Genomic DNA, 17,500 nt, shown 5'->3' on the forward strand with positions numbered 1-17,500 from the left:
TGCGGTTCTGTGGGCGGGAGAAATCCGTCTTCTCGCCCTCCCGTCCTCTATCTCGTCAGCCTAGACAGCCAGTCACTTAAGGAGCCTCCGCGGTCTCTCTCAATCTCTCCCTCAATCTCTACCTCAATCTCTCTCTCTCTCAATCGCGAACCTTAATTGATTTTCCGGAACGCAGGTGATTCTCCCACGCGACAATTCTGAAGGTGAGGTGAGACGCGTTCCCTTGTGACTCGAGGAGGAGGAGGAAGAGGAGGAGGAGGAGGAGGAGGAGGAGGAGGAGGAGGAGGAGGAGGAGAAGGAGGAGGAGGAGGAGAAGGAGGAGGATAGGAAGAGCCAGGACTGCAGGCGTGGGTAAAGGCGTGGGCGAAAGCGGACATACATCTGTGTGTGTGTGTGTGTGTGTGTGTGTGTGTGTGTGTGTGTGTGTGTGTGTGTGTGTGTGTGTGTGTGTGTGTGTGTGTGTGTGTGTGTGTGTGTGGGCGGCGGCAGTATTGGGCTGATCGGTCTATGCCAATGACCTTTCCTTACACACACACACACACACACACACACACACACACACACACACACACACACACACACACACACACACACGGGAGCCAAAATTGACGGTTGCTCGTAAAAGTTAGCCTTGAGAAAACAAGAAACAAATGTCAGATAATATAAGATAATGAAATAAAGCAGCAAAACGGAGAGAGAGAGAGAGAGAGAGAGAGAGAGAGAGAGAGAGAGAGAGAGAGAGAGAGAGAGAGAGAGAGAGAGAGAGAGAGAGAGAGAGAGAGAGAGGCTACAAATACTTACACACAAAAGACAGTAAACAGATATACAATCTTGACAAAATAAAAGAGAAAACAAAGAAAGGGAAGAGATAAAGGAGAGGAAGAATGTGAGAAGGATAAATAGTAATACACATGTAAAGAATGAAATACACAGGTGAAATATGAAAGAGAAACAGTTAAGAAAAGAAAGAAAATAAGCAAATGAACGATGAAGGGGAGAGGATGAAACATGAAGAGGAGGAGGAGGAGGAGGAGGAGGAGGAGGAGGAGGAGGAGGAGGAGGAGGAGGGGGGAGTTTGGAAGAAGAAAACAGAGGAAGAGGATAAGAGAGGATGAAAAGAAGGGGTCCATGAATAAGATAAAAGCAAGTCACTGTTGGAGGAGGAGGAGGAGGAGGAGGCGAAGGAGGAGGAGGAGGAGGAGGAGGAGGAGGAGGAGGAGGAGGAGGAGGACTGTAGTTTGGACCATAAAGCAATTTGCGGAAATGGAGAGGCTGAAGTTCACCGTCCCTGGCTGCAATGAACTTCCAAGAGCTCCTCCTCCTCCTCCTCCTCCTCCCCATTTTTCCCTCCTCAGAGTCTGTGTTTACTTTTTTCAACCTCTTCCTCCTCCTCCTTCTCTCTATCATCTACTTCCTTCTACTTCCTCGTTTTGCTTGCTCGTTTTTATCACTCTTCCTCTTCCTTGTATTTCTTCTACTCCTCCTCCTCTTTCTCCTCCTCCTCCTCCTCTTCCTTTTTCTCGTCCTTTACCCTCAGTCAAACCGGAGGTAGAGAGAAACTGGATACATCTCTGTGTGTGTGTGTGTGTGTGTGTGTGTGTGTGTGTGTGTGTGTGTGTGTGTGTGTGTGTGTGTGTGTGTGTGTGTGTGTGTGTGTGTGAGAGAGAGAGAGAGAGAGAGAGTAAAAATACAGTACGTGCTTGGGGTTTTCGAGGCTTTATATCCAATCAACACACACACACACACACACACACACACACACACACACACACACACACACACACACACACACACACACACACACACACACACACACACACACACACACTCGATCTTAATTACGACTAGGTTACACACAGCCGTTGCGTGAATCTAATAGAGTGGAGAGTCTGCAGGCGGAGGAGGAGGAGGAGGAGGAGGAGGAGGAGGAGGAGGAGGAGGAGCGAACGAGAGCCAGTTTTAATGAGTTTCCCTTTACGTGGACAGCAAGTAAGAGAGAGAGAGAGAGAGAGAGAGAGAGAGAGAGAGAGAGAGAGAGAGAGAGAGAGAGAGAGAGAGAGAGAGAGAGAGAGAGAGAGAGAGAGAGAGAATCATCAACCATACTCAATTACTTATTCATTCTTCCATACATCCTTCTCTAATAAAAAGAAAAAAATCTAAGTAATTTCAAATCATCCATCTGATCATACCTTACTCACTCCACTTATCCACATCTATCCACTCTACTCATCCACTCACCCGTAACTCACAAACCAAACCATTCCTCCAATTACTGCACAAATCCCTCTCTTTCAAACCATCGACTCTTTAAACTTGCAACTTCCATTCGATTCCTTAACTAAACTCATAAAAAAAAAATATATCGTTCTCTCATTCCACGCAGAGATATATGAACACTTCTATTCTTTCACTCATTCTCTAAACCATTATCCTGTTAAATGTTCAACTTTCAATAACTACAATAAAAAACAAAAAAAAAATCTTCTCATTCAATTACTACACACCGATGCAACTGAACACATCCACCTTTTAACTCTTCCTTCAAAAACCTTATCCCATCAAAGGTGCAATTTTCATTCAATTCTCTAACTAAAATTACAAGGCAAAAAAATAAATAAAATAAATAGAATATAAAAAAAATAAAAATCTCATTCCCTCATTCCACAGCAATTAAACCCATCCATCCTTTGACTCATTCTCCAATTAAACAGCTTCCACCTGCAATTAATCACCAATCAGGTCATTTCACCCTTCAATTACTCGCCGCTACATGTCTGTGCGTCTGTGGTAGTGCAGTTTCGGGTTTCCACCGCCAGAGGGACGCAGCCGCTGGGATCTTCGCGGGGAGAGACCGGGAGGAGGTTTAGGTAAGGGCGGAGATTGAAGAAAATTACTATCTCTATTGTAATCTTAAATAATCTAAGCATGTTTCTCTCTCTCTCTCTCTCTCTCTCTCTCTCTCTCTCTCTCTCTCTCTCTCTCTCTCTCTCTCTCTCTCTGTCTCTCTCTCTCTATTATAATCCGGAAAACAATGTAACTTCTTTTTTCTTTTTTTTTTTAGTTTTAAGGGGAAAGAGATGAGGTATTTAAGCTGCAGGATTTGAAGAAAATTACTCTCAAATAATCTTTAATTAATTTATTCATTCATTCCTAATAGCTTCAGTACGTCAATTTCAATAGCTCTCGCATTCTCCTTCACCTTTTTCTTCCTTTACTTCATTTTTTTTTTTTAATGGGTTCCCTGTAATGCGTCGTATCGTCATTATCAGTCAAAGGATTAATCTCATAAGTTATCCTCCTCCATCCCACAACGGCCCACAGTACGTATTCCAGTTTACTGAGTGTTTCTATCCTTTTTCATCTCTGCAGTATTAATTCTATTCAATAATATCGTCTAATTCCTCTTATATGTGTCATGGGGTTAATGTTACAAGTTATCCATTTATTTATTTATTTATTTATTTTTTTCTAGACAATAATTCACAACATTTAAGCTTGCCGAATTTTTCTAACCCTTTTTCCTGTGTGTAGTTTGAATTTTGCTCAGTAATATCCTCTTTTTCCCCACATAGTATTCAAGTTCACTGAGAATTTCTAACTTTTCCTGCATGGAGTTTCAATTTGCTCCATAATATCGTCTAAAAATGCTGTAATAACCATCATGTCGTCATTATGAAGTAGTCAAAGGGTAAAGCTCATAACTTACCCTTTTGCCCCACAGTAACTCAGAGTATTTACGTTTACCAAGTATTTTTAACCTTTTCCTGCCTGTAGTACTGATTCTGCTTATTAGTTTTGTCCAGAATTCCCGTAATAAATGTCATATTGTCATTACGAAGCAGTCAAAAGTTAATCTGACAAATCAACAATTTTCCCCACGGTACTTAAGTTTTACCAAGTGTTTCTTTTTTTTCCTATCTTCATTTAAGTTTTGCTCATTAATATCGTCCACAGTTCCTCTAATGAGTGTCATATCGTCATCACCAAGCAGTTAAAGAAATATCCCCACACAGTAATTCACAGTACTTAATTCTACCAGGTGTTTATAACTTTTCCTACCTTCATTTAAATATTACCCAAACGGTCGAAAGATTAATCTCATAATTTACTTTTTTTTTCCCCACAATAACCCACAATATTCATGATTACCGAGTACCGCCTCACACTTGAAGGCAAACAGCAGCTCCCAAGAACCCTGAACACCTTTTTTTTACAACACCTGGGGATTAGTTAAGGGCACACAGCATTACAGACACGTTCACCTTGAGGTCTCACGTTCACACATAACCAGCCACTTCAGAGTAAGCCATGCAGTCACCCAGCCAACCTGCCTCTTGTCCCCACGTGATACTTAAAACTGGTTGGCACTTAAATATTGATACGTCTAAGCTTCTCTAATACTTACAAGTTATCGGCCTCTTCAGCATCCTTAAGTCTCCAAGCCTGTCTGTCTCCAAGTGATGTTTTTCGTTCATGTTTAAATATGGGACGCATTTGAACGGTGTAAGTAAATAAGTAAATAAATAAATAAATAAATAAATAAATAAATAAATAAATAAATAAACAGATAGGTAGACAAAGAGATAGTTAAAGGCATAGACAGATGGATAGATATAGATAGATAGATAGATAGATACATAGACAGACAGACAGACAGACAGACAGACAGACAGAGAGAGAGAGAGAGAGAGAGAGAGAGAGAGAGAGAGAGAGAGAGAGAGAGAGAGAGAGAGAGAGAGAGAGAGAGAGAGAGAGAGAGAGAGAGAGAGAGAGAGAGAGAGAGAGAGACATATGGATAGGTAGATAGATAGATAGACAGATAAAGGGACGGATAGATATAGATAGATAGATAAAAAATAGACAGATAGACAGACAGATGCTGATAAATAAATAAATAAATAAAATAACACTGGTAAATGAAAATAAATAAAAGAATGTAATGATTAAAACACTGCTACTCTGTACTTTTAAAGACGTACAACAGCACTCGGGCAAAGCAGGACGGCAACAGCAGCAGTAATGGCAGCACTTAAACTCATCTTACACACTCCATTTAGTGCCATTCAAACAATACGATAAACTATAATGAATAACACTAACCGATGAAAAAGAAAAAAAGAAAAAGAATAGATAAATAAATAATACAAACAAACAAAAGTCCCGTTACGTTATCTCAAACAAGCAGCGGCATTTTTTACACCACTCAAGCACATACTACAGCAATTATATCAAGCACACTACAGATAACCAGATACCGCACTACACACACACACACACACACACACACACACACAGGAAACTCTTCAGCAAATTAACGTCCCTTAGTATCTCAGTCTCTAGGCTACACAGGAAGCTCTCAGACACATCACACACCCATTACCACGAAGTTCCCAGCATCCCCCATCCACTCAGAGCCTCACGGATAGCACTCAGGCAAGCAATTAGCACTCCTACCACTTCCACATACGTTAAAAGCACTCAGAAAACACTTAGGCTCAATAAAGCTCCAAAAGACATACACTCAAGCGCTATGCAAGCACCCAGGATGCAGTGAAGCACTCGTAAAACTTAATGCAGGTGTTGCAATGGTGTCTACTCAGCACTTCACACGCACACAAACCTACGACAAGCACTCGAGCATTCTTGCATCAATGGAAATGGACGTCAGCACTATACACGCAAAAAAAAAAAAAAAAAAATGTACCTATGAATTTAACAAGCACCAAAAGGCACGTAAACACAATACTAGCACCACATAAACACGCCATAAACACTCAAAAGCAGCAATTAATCCACAAAGCACCCACGGAAGCACCATAAATACACCTATCAAGCGCTAAAACACCCTAAAAGCACTCAAGAAGCACACTAAGCGTAATAAGAAGCACCCCTAAACACTCCAAAAAACATCCATTAAGTTTAGAAGCACTCAATGAGACACTAGAAATCATGAGAAGCATCCCAAACCAATCAGAAGCAAGCGTCCCAGAAGCACTCACTATCCTCTGAAGCACCCCCGGAAGCACCCAGCAGACCCTCCAGCTCCCCAGAGACTCTCGGGAAGATGGAAACGACAACTCAGGTGAAGACAAGCGGTGCCAGAGACCACTCCTGCTGACGCCACCAGGAAAATGAGGAAGATAAGATTAGTCACGGCTGATGAGACAGGAGACCCCCCCCATTTCTCTCTCTCTCTCTCTCTCTCTCTCTCTCTCTCTCTCTCTCTCTCTCTCTCTCTCTCTCTCTCTCTCTCTCTCTCTCTCTCTCTCTCATGCAATCATACCTCCCCGTCCTCCTCCTTCTCCCCTTTGTCCATGCAAGCAATGCCTTTATACCCCCTTCGCCCTCCTTCTTCTCCCCTTTGTCCATGCAAGCAATGCCTTTATACCTCCCTTCCTCTCTCCCTCCCTCTCTTCTCCTCCTCTTTCCTCTCCTCCTTTTCCTCCTCCTCCAGCAAGAACCACGCCCTTTATTTTTACTTTTTTTTTTCTATTATCATCACTTTCCACATTAAATCACGACTAAGTGTTTAATGAAAGGGCTAATTCTTCTGTTACACGAACTACTACTACTTCTACTACTACCACTGCTGCTACTACTACTACACTACTAACTACTACTACTACTACTACTACTACTACTACTACTACTAATAATAATAATAATAATAATAAAAAGAGAGGATGAAAAGGACACAAGCGAAAAAATATGAATAGAAAAATGAAGTAAACTTAGTACGCAATGGAATGATAATGGAAAGAAAACGTTTTGGCAAAATAATTATGAAGAAAGAAAAGACAGGAAAAAAACAACGACACAGGAAACAACACGTTATCTTTCTCTCTCTCTCTCTCTCTCTCTCTCTCTCTCTCTCTCTCTCTCTCTCTCTCTCTCTCTCTCTCTCATGCACACAAAGCGAGCAAGCAAGCAGCATCAAACACAGGCACGCGGATGATTAAAAAAAAAAAGTAAGAAAAACAAAGAGAAAAAAGGAAACACTGCAGTTAAACAAACACTTCCATGCAACACAAAAGAAGAGAGCAGCCACCCAGCAACACACAGAGGAGGAGGAGGAGGAGGAGGAGGAGGAAGAGGAGGAGGAGGAGGAGGAGGAGGAGGAGGAGGAGGAGGAGGAGGAGGAGCAGCGTAACCTAAGCCTCTAGTCGCCACGTGAATCGAAGGGAACTCAACTCCTTCCTATCAGATGATTGTTCGTTTTGTTGTTTAAGTTTGTTGTTGTTCCAAGTTGTTTTGTTGCCGCTAAAGTTGTTGTTGCCACCGCCTCTCTCTCTCTCTCTCTCTCTCTCTCTCTCTCTCTCTCTCTCTCTCTCTCTCTCTCTCTCTCTCTCTCTCTCTCTCTCCTATATGGCCTGAAACACAAGATCCCGCCAGCCACATGTTAACCTGAAATGGTGCAACAGAGAGACCGAAAGAGTGGGGGAAAAAAAAAAAGCATAACAGCCTCTGCCTCCTTCACACCAGTACAAAAAAGGACTTCTGGTAGCCGCCTCCTTTCCAATCCAGCGGGGCGGACACAGAACGGGCCGGGGGAGCACAGATGCGGCGGTAGAAGCGAGACAGAAGCGAGAGATAGAGAGAGAAGCGAGAGAAAGACAAGCAGAATGAGACAACGCGGTGAGGAGCGGAGAACAAAGGATGTGGAGAGAATGAGAGGGAGAGAAAAGGGAGGCTAGACTCAATCGGCGGAACAACGGAGAGTGAGAGTAAATGACAGGCGGGGCGAAAGAAAAGCGATACTGAACGACACATGAACGAGAGGATAAAGGAGGGCGGGAGGCAGGTGGGGCGAGACGCGAGGGTGGCGACAGGGGCGTGAAGGGTGGGGGAGAGGGACACGCGGCCTCAGACAACCGAAACACGCGGCGCGACGACTCAACGTAGCACGTGGACCGGCCAGTCTTTTCCCTCGTTCCTTATTCTCCCTCGCTCTCTGCATCCCGCCTTCCCTCTTCTCACCTCCGTAACTTTCCTTCATTTTCTTCTTCTTCCTCTTATCTCTAGTCTCTCTCTCTCTCTCTCTCTCTCTCTCTCTCTCTCTCTCTCTCTCTCTCTCTCTCTCTCTCTCTCTCTCTCTCTTTTCCCTCCCTCCTTACTCTCCCTCGCTCTATCAATCCCACCTTCCCTCTCCTCATCTCCGTAACTTTCCTTCAATTCCTTCATTTCGTTCTCCTTCCTCTTATCTCCATTCTCTATCTCCTATCCCACGGACCCTTCATCCTTCTCTTTATCTCTTCTCTTCCCTGTCTTTTCTCCCTTCAATTTCTCATCTCTCGCTCTCTCCTCAACCTCCCTCACCTTTCTCTCATTTTCTCCCATATTCTCTATTTCTAGGCTCCATTATCTTCTTCCTCTTCTTTCCTTCCATTATTTCCCCTCCCAACCTCCCTCATTTCCCTCTCCCCCTCCTTTGTCTTACGTCTCACTTCCAGTCTTTCACATTTCCTCTTCCTCTTACCTCCCCATCATCTCATCTCCTTCTTCCTCTCCTCCTCTCATCTCCAGCATCCCTCACCCCCTCCTCCCATCCTTTCCCCCCATGTCGCACCTCACACTCCTCAACCATCTGCCTCCCTCTTCCTCTCTCCCTCCCTCTTCCTCTTTCCCTTCCAGCGTTGCGCCATGAGGTGTGAATATATCTGGTCAGGAGCGAATCACCGACCTCAGCGCCTCACACCACTGCCACGCCCTGACGCCGCCTGGAGGAAGAGAAGTATGTGCTGGTGGTGGTGGTGGTGGTGGTGGTGGTGGTGGTGGTGGTGGTCGCTCGCTCTCCAGAATTAATGAGGGAGAGAATAGGAGGAAATTGGCGAAATGACAGGGGAGAATGAGGTCTTGAAAAAAAAAAAAAAAATGCGGAAAGAATAGGAACGAAGAGTTAGGTGGGAAAGAAAAGAAGGGGTAAAATATAATGAAGGGAAAATTTTAAGGAAAGGAGAAAACGAAAAGGAGCGTAAATTTTTGACCAGGACGAGTACATGTAAGATACTGGATACGAAAAAAAAAAGAAAAAAACATACTAACAAAATAAAAATAGAGAAAAAAAATACATAGACATTCCCAAACATACTGAAAAAAAGGGAAATATCAATCAAAGAAGACTACAAACAAGACAAGTTATAAAAGAAAAAGTATGAAAAAAAATATGTACAATTGGTCAACCAGATAAAACACATAAATCAAGACATAAAAATAAAAAAAAAAGGACAAAACAAACGGAAAGATAATGAACAACGCAATGAATCATGACTCGGTGCAAAAAAACCAACAAACGAGAGAGACAAACACACAGACAGAGATCAGGATAACCAACAGCAAAAGCAAACGAAAGAAGAATAGAGAAAGAGAAAGAGAAATGGGAAAAACAGCAACGAAAATGACATAAGCAGAGGAATAAAATCTATAATCAGAAGAAAGGGGGAAAAAAAAACGAAATAACAGAGAGAGAGAGAGAGAGAGAGAGAGAGAGAGAGAGAGAGAGAGAGAGAGAGAGAGAGAGAGAGAGAGAGAGAGAGAGAATTATTTACGTCTCGATCAGGGAACACCAATAAGCTCAGTAATAACACTACCAATAACAAAATACGGAAGAACAGAAAAATGAAGCAGAGAAGGAGGAAGAGGAGGAGGAGGAAGAGAACAATGACTAAAACTCCTTCCTCATCTCCACAAGACCATAAGTCCTCATATTAAACGGAAGGAGAGGGAGGAGTAAAGAGGCCACGAGAGGGAAAGAAGAGGTGGAGGAGGAGGATAAAGAGGTGGAGAAGACTCTTAAATGTGGAGACTTCAAGAGAATGGGAGGAGGAAAATAAAAGAGGAAAACTGTCCATAAGTCCTCCTCCGCCGGTTTTAGATAAAGGAGGAGGAGGAGGAGGAGGAGGAGGAGGAGGAGGAAGGCCACAGAAAACAGATGGGAACGAGACAGATATGAATACGAAAACGAAGAAGAATAAGAAGAACAAAAACAAGAAGCAGAATGAGAAGAACAACAACAACAAAAGGAAGAAAACAACAACAACAACAACAACAACAACAACAACAACAACAACAGCACCATCAACATCAAGAAGAAGATGAAGAAGAAGAAGAAGAAGAGGAAGAAGAAGAAGAAAAAAAGAAGAAGAAGAAGCAGCAGAAACAAGGGGTGATATATTGCAGCTTACACACAATCTAAGGGGACAAAAGAACGAGGAGAGGGTGAGAGAGTGTGTGTAATTATGCAGTGTACGTAAGACTCTTGAGGGACCTGACTGGGGAGAGGTGTGAAGGCATTCAGAGAGAGAGAGAGAGAGAGAGAGAGAGAGAGAGAGAGAGAGAGAGAGAGAGAGAGAGAGAGAGAGAGAGAGAGAGAGAGAGAGAGAGATTTTATTCAATGAGAGGCTTACATTCATAAAAAAAAGTAAAAAAGAAAAGTGATATAATGATAGTAGTAGTAGTAGTAGTAGTAGTAGTAGTAGTAGTAGTAGTAGTAGTAGTAGTAGTAGTAGTAGCTGTAGTTGTAGTAGTAGTAGTAACAGCGACGACAACGACGACAACAAGAACAACCAAACAAACAAACAACAATAAAAACAAAACACCCAAAACAGCACCAGCAGGACTCTCCCAAACATTTATTGTATTTTCCTTTCCCGACCCCCCCAGTCCCCCCCCCAAAAAAAAAAATACAGTAGTAATTGCCAGGCATAAGGAGCAGGAGGAGGAGGAGGAGGAGGAGGAGGAGGAGGAGGAGGAGGAGAGGAAAGGACGGCCACGGAGGACGAGAGAGAGAGAGAGAGAGAGAGAGAGAGAGAGAGAGAGAGAGAGAGAGAGAGAGAGAGAGAGAGAGAGAGAGAGAGAGAGAGAGCCTTCCGCAGTGACGTCAGGAGCTGCAGGCGCGGTGATTGGCGCAGGGTGTGCGGGCGCGGCCGACTGTCTGACCCCGGGAGACGGGCGTGCGGGTGTGCGGGCGCGGGGACGGACGGGCGGCGGGCGTGGCGTCTGGCCTAGCACAGGTCGATACCTTACGTAATGCTCCGCCGTTCTACTGTCCCCTTACCCCCCTTTTCTGCGCCCCACCCCCTGTCTGCCCCCAACTCCCCCTTCCAACCCCCCAACCTCCCAGTCTGGACCTCTTTCCCCTCACCGTCCCCCTTATCTCCCTTTTCTGGGCCCCTCATCCCCCCACCTCGCCCCCTGTCTAACCCTCTTCCCCTCCTGGTCTCTCCCCTGCCTCCCTTTCATGGCCTCCCATCTCCCCTCTATCTGGCCCTCTTCCCCCCTCCCCGTCTCCGTTATCTCCCTTTCGTGGCCCCCCAATCTCCCCACCCTCTGGCCCTCTTTCCCTTCCCCATACCTAACTGCCTCCCTCTTCGAGCTCCCTATCTCCCCCTCCCTGGCCCTCTTTCCCCTCCCAGTTCCCGTTATCTCCCTTTTCTGCCTACCCCATCCCCCCCCTTCTGTCTGGCCCTCTTCTTCCCTCTCTGCTCCCCTTACCCTCTCTACTGACCCACCACGTCCCCTCTGTTTGCCACTCTTCCCCCCCACGCCCCGCCGTTCTCCTTACACCCTTTTCTGGCTCTCTTCTCCCTCTCCGTTCCCCCTTCCCTCCCTTTTCTGACACCACCTACCCTTCTTGTCCGGCCCTCCTCCCCCTCCTTGTTCCAATAGTCTGCTGTCCTCTCTTGGTATGGGAAAGGTGTTCTGTGGAAGGAAAGGGGGTGAGGGAAGGAAGGAAAGGGGTAGGAATTGAAAGAGAGGGTCTCTGGAGGAAGGGGATGAGTAATTAGGGTTTTCTGGGAATGAGAGGGGAACAGGAGATTTGAGGGAAAGGAAAGGGAAAGGAAGAGATCTTGAGAGGAAGGGAAAGGAAAGGAAAAGATGGAAAAGGAGATTGTTTGAGTGAAACTATTGGAAAGTCTTTAGGAAAGAATAGAAATGACGAAGTGCTTGGAAAAGAAAGAAATAAAAGGAAGAGATTTTTGGAGAAGCTGTGTGAAAGGAAAGGAAGAGGTTTTTGAAAAGGAAAGCAAAGGAAAACAAAGGAAAAGCAAATAATTTTTTAGAACAGGAGGAATAAAGAAATGAAGTATGTCTCTTTTTTTACAAGGAGAGTAAGGAAAGAAATTTTGGGATGAAACGCAAGTGGAAAAGGAAAAGCGGAGGAGGTGTAAGAGATGGCGGAAGGAAGGAAGAAAAGCAGGAAAGAAGGAAGGAAGGAAGGAAGGAGGGAAAGAAGGAAGGTGTTCATTGCACCCAAGAAAACTCGAAAATATTAAAGGGAGTTTGCTGGTCAGAGTCTTCTTGCTGTTCCCTGCCTCGCCGCGCCTCGCCATCTGCTGCTGGAGGAGGAGGAGGAGGAGGAGGAGGAGGAGGAGGAGGAGGAGGAAGAGGAGGAGGAGGAGGAGACAAAATGATGAAGATGCAGACGACGAGGACGGAAACCAATAAGAGAATGAATCCTAATACTAGGATACCAAGGGAGAGGAAGGTGAGGACAAAGACGAGGACAAGAAGAGAAGGAATATAAGAACAACCGGAATGTGGCAAGAAATGATGAGGAAGAAAAAGAACAAGAACAACAGCAACAACAGCAACAACAACAACAGCAGCAGCAGCAGCAGCTCCAACAGAGAAAAAACCATAGACAAGAAGAAAAACCTGAACAAGAATTTGAAGAAAAAAAAAAAAAAAACGAAGAGCAACGAAATACAAAACAAAACAGACGGGAAAAAAAGAAAGAAGACGAAGAAGAAGAAGAAGAAGAAGAAGAAGAAGAAGAAGAAGAAGAAGAAGAAGAAGACGAAGACGAAGAAGACAAAGACGAAGAGGAGGAGGGAGGAGGAGGAGGAGGAGGAGGTGAAGGAGAAGGTGGTGTTCGGGAGCCTCCAAGGAGACGAAAAATCAGCATTAAAGAGAGTTTGCCGATGGAGCCGAGACGAAGAGAACGAGGAGGAGGAGGAGGTCGACCGGCTAACTTGGTTGCGGGATGGCGGGCGCCTGAAGGAGGGGAAGAATGAAATGTTAGCTGTTTGTCACTGTTTTTCCCAGAGAGAGAGAGAGAGAGAGAGAGAGAGAGAGAGAGAGAGAGAGAGAGAGAGAGATGGAAAGGGAAGTATGACGAAAGGGTTATTCTGAGAGTGAGAGAGAGAGAAAGTGAGAGTAATTAAGAGGTCAAGGAAATCTACTGAAGAAAGGAGGAGGAGGAGGAGGAGGAGGAGGAGGAGGAGGACGAGGAGGAGAGAGAAAAACACTGACAAACAAGCAAAGAAACACACAGACAGACGGGCAAATAAACAGAAAGACCGACACACAGACTAGCAGACAGACAGACAGACATACAGACAGACAGAGATAAAGGACAAGGACGGACCCGCCATTCCAAACCCGTTCCAGATGAGCTTAGCAACCATTCCAGACTCATTCCAGTAATTTTCCAGTCCATCTCCCATCCTGTCTAATCGTACCTAACCTTATTGTCTTCTAGCCATTTTTGTGTCTTCTTTTCCTGTTTCTTCTTTTCGACTTTCCTTCCCAATATCTTTTCTCGTTTTGACTCTGGAATTTTTTTTTTTTTGTATTTTTTTTTCTTTCTTCTATCTTGGCCACGGTTAACTGCTCTCTATTCCAGCTCATTCTACTCCGCTGCATTCCATTTCATTCATTCCGCACTGTGTTTCAATCCCCTGTGATCCGTTCCAAGCCCTCTTCTGGTCCGTTCGTAGCCGTTCCAGGCCATTTCGTTCTTCCATTCCGGTCTCTCTCTCTCTCTCTCTCTCTCTCTCTCTCTCTCTCTCTCTCTCTCTCGTTGAACCTTAAGTGGAGTGAAATCAGAGCAGCAGGTTGAAGCTTCTTGAAACTTCGTGATTCGCTGGAGTGAAGCAATGAGACCTCGAACTGTGAGCAATTGAACCTCGAACCCTTAAATTGCTTTCTGTTGCTATTTTTTACCGCCTCTTCCTTCGTTTCTTTCCTTCTTCCTTTCTTCCTCCTTCCTGGTGTTGCGAAAAAAAAAAGAAAAAAAGGATGTGCATGTGTGTGTTTGGAGGGAAATTGAAGATTTTTTTTCTTCTCTTTTTCCTATATCGTGTTTTCTTATTTTTTTTTTCAGTGTATGTTTGTTTGTTTTCTTTTAAATCGTGAAGAAAGACGATTGTTGCTCAAGAAAGAAAAGTGTTTGCTTATTCTTTTTATTTCTTTTCTTCACATAATTTGCAGATGGAAGAGGAAAGAAACAATACAAAACTTCAACTTATTTTTACTCTTCTTCCTCTTCCTCTTCTTCTCCTTCTGCTTCTTCTTCCTCTTCCTCCTTTTTTTTTTTTCACCTTTACCAAATTAATCAACGGAAATAGAAAGAAAAAAAGACCGAGTCAAAAATTAAAATACGAAATAAAAGGCGATAACTTTCCTGCCAGAACAATAAACGATAAAAGACGAAAAAACACACAAAACGCAAAAGAAAAAATATAATGAATGACTGAATAACAAAGTGACATTTCCTCTTCAATGAAAAGACACACACACACACACACACACACACACACACACACACACACACACACACAGACACGGCACAAGAAAACAAACAAAAAATAAAAATAAATATACTTGAAAACTGTGAAAGTGAATAGAATGATGGAGTAGAAAATACAAATGCCATTCTCTCTCTCTCTCTCTCTCTCTCTCTCTCTCTCTCTCTCTCTCTCTCTCTCTCTCTCTCTCTCTCTCTCTCTCTCTCTCTCTCTCTCTCTGCTTTGAAACAGGACGGGAAGGAAAAGATAATAAACAAACTTATTTCTCTCTCTCTCTCTCTCTCTCTCTCTCTCTCTCTCTCTCTCTCTCTCTCTCTCTCTCTCTCTCTCTCTCTCTCTCTCTCTCTCTCTCTCTCTCTCTCATTACTTGGTCAAGTGTCTCCTTATGGAAGCTGGAGAAGATATTGAGGGAGAGAGACGGAGAGGTGGGGGTGAGACGGAGAAAGAAGAGGGAGAGAAAGGGAGAGAATGTGGAGTGAGTAAATAAACCAAAAACAAGGAAATAAAACGAGAGAAACGAAAAAGTGGACAAGAAGAACACTGACCTACAAAACAGAAGAATATGTAGAGAAAAGAAGAGAAAAAAAAACATGAATATACAAATGTGCATGACGAAACCAGTGCATGAGGCAACACATGATAAGAGGGAAGGGAGAAAAGTTGGAAGGAATGGGAAGAATGGAGCGATAAATAATAAATAGAATGGAGAAGGAGAGGAGGGATAAAGGTTAATAATATGCAAAATGTAATGGTGTGTTTGGTGATATACTGAAGACTGTACAGGAAAGAGAAAGAAAAAGAAAAAAAGAACGGAAATGATAAATATAGGAATAAAAGAGGAGAAATAGATGGTTGATATCGTTCACTACTACAACAACAACAACTACTACTACTACTACTACAGCTGCTGCTGCTGCTACAAAGTGATGTTCAATTTTTCTTAACAAATCATAAAATTATTCTTGTCTGAAGCAAAGAAAATAAAAATCTTTCTTTCAAACACTTTAATTCGTCCAAGAAGAAGAAGAAGAAGAAGAAGAAGAAGAAGAAGACACTATCACACAAATCAGTACTAGTAAGACAAACGTTACCTTCTGAAAATCTTTACTTTACTCCTGTAACTTGTTTAACGGAACTTTCTTTTCTCCTTTCTTTAATCCCCAGTGCAACACCTGACCTGTCTCCAAGCAAAACAAAAACAGTTATAAAAAAGAAGACAACCGGACTCACCTGCAGAAGGTTCCCCTCATTAGCAGTACAGGTAAGGCAAGACTCACTCACCTGGGGAAGAAATAAATGCAAGGTGAGTCTATGAGTGTCAGATCCTTTTATCTTTCCGTGTATCTCTGCGACTTTCTCCTCGGTGGCTTGGCTTGTGGTGCCTCATTCCTGATTAATATTATTCTCTTTTTACGAGGAATGCGTGCGGGGATGTTGGAGAATTTATGCCAGTACTGTAAGGCAATGGTTTAAGTTTTTATTTATGTATTTATTAGCGTGCGATGAGCGTCTAGATGAACTGTAGCAACAGGAATGTAGTGCACCTGGATGTGGCAGCCAAAACAAGATAAAAGTGTGGAAGAGACAGGGAGACACGAAGGAAGCGAAGTAATGTGTAAAGCAGACGTGGAAATATTGTCTTTTTTTATTTGGTTATAATATGAAGAGAAACGCTGGAAAAAAAAAGGTTTATTATATTTGGATGAAAACAATATTCCATCTAACCAAAAAGACGACAAATATGAAAAAAAAGATAGAATTGTAGTAAAAGACAAAGAAAATAATAATTAATAAAAAATAAATAAATAAATAAATAAAAAAAATAACACGGAAATATTATATGACTAGAAAGAGGAAGCTGGACATGTTCGAGAATTTAAGCGAGGGAATGATGTATAAAAAAAATTAAAAAAAACGGGGAGATACTAAGGGAACGAAGTTAGCAATGTATAAACCAGACGTGGAAATATTAAGAAACCTATCTTGATTTGGTAGTATAAAGAGAAACGCTGGAAAAAAACAAACAAAGGGGAGTTATTACATTTAGATGGAAAACAATATATCTCCCAACATACCAGGAAATAAGTATGGAAAAAAAAGCAAAAAAAAAAAAATCATAAAACAATAAAAAAAAATATGTAACACGGAATTATTATATGAACAGGAAGAAAAAAAACAATAATAATTTCAAGCGAACATGACATAAAAAGATAAAAATACACACACAGAATCACGGAAAAAATAAATAAAAATAAATAATGATAGGAAAAAACGAGCAAAGCCGGAAGCATGAATTCCCTCGACAAACAAAACGGAAAAAAGAAAAAAACAAAACAAAGGAACTGAAAGACAAAACACACACGTAACACTGCACAAAAAACACAACACTTTCTCGCAAACCAGAAAAAAAAAAGATGAAACACAACACCAAGAAAACAACGCAGAAAAAAAGCAAATATTTGTAAACAGACTAACAAATTATTTTACTTCATTTTCTTCCTTTCCTTTCTCTCTTTACGCAACATATCATACCAACACACTAAACCACAAGGTAACAGATAAATATGTATAATCGTACACTCGCAAATTATACACCCCTTTCTTCTCTTTTCTTTATTTTCTTTATGTAACACAAGACCAAACTAAAGATGCGTTTCCTAAGACGTACCACCGACCTAGATAGAATGAATATACTGGGAGAAATGTATTGCCTCTCTCTCTCTCTCTCTCTCTCTCTCTCTCTCTCTCTCTCTCTCTCTCTCTCTCTCTCTAATAGGCATTCCCACGCACCCACAAAACCTTTTCTTTCATCAGTTACAAAATCTTTACAACAACGTAGGAGGGGCTATTATAGGGGTCTCTCTCTCTCTCTCTCTCTCTCTCTCTCTCTCTCTCTCTCTCTCTCTCTCTCTCTCTCTCTGAACATTAAGGTTAGTGTGAATAATATTTATGTGTGTATGTCTCTCTCTCTC

General features: G+C 42.7%; 1 protein-coding gene across 1 annotated transcript in view; it reads right to left on the reverse strand.

Annotated features, from left to right (window-relative positions):
- Nucleotides 1-6,119, reverse strand: part of LOC135106523 (thymosin beta-like) — a 39,804-nt gene extending 33,685 nt beyond the window's left edge. The window contains exon 1 of the mRNA XM_064015638.1: nucleotides 6,000-6,119. The gene's annotated coding sequence lies outside the window, so the exon portion shown is untranslated. The remainder of the gene's footprint in view (nucleotides 1-5,999) is intronic.
- Nucleotides 6,120-17,500: the final 11,381 nt, after the last annotated feature.

The sequence above is a fragment of the Scylla paramamosain genome, chromosome 13, assembly GCF_035594125.1.
Source record: "Scylla paramamosain isolate STU-SP2022 chromosome 13, ASM3559412v1, whole genome shotgun sequence".
In the NCBI taxonomy this organism is placed as follows: domain Eukaryota; kingdom Metazoa; phylum Arthropoda; class Malacostraca; order Decapoda; family Portunidae; genus Scylla; species Scylla paramamosain.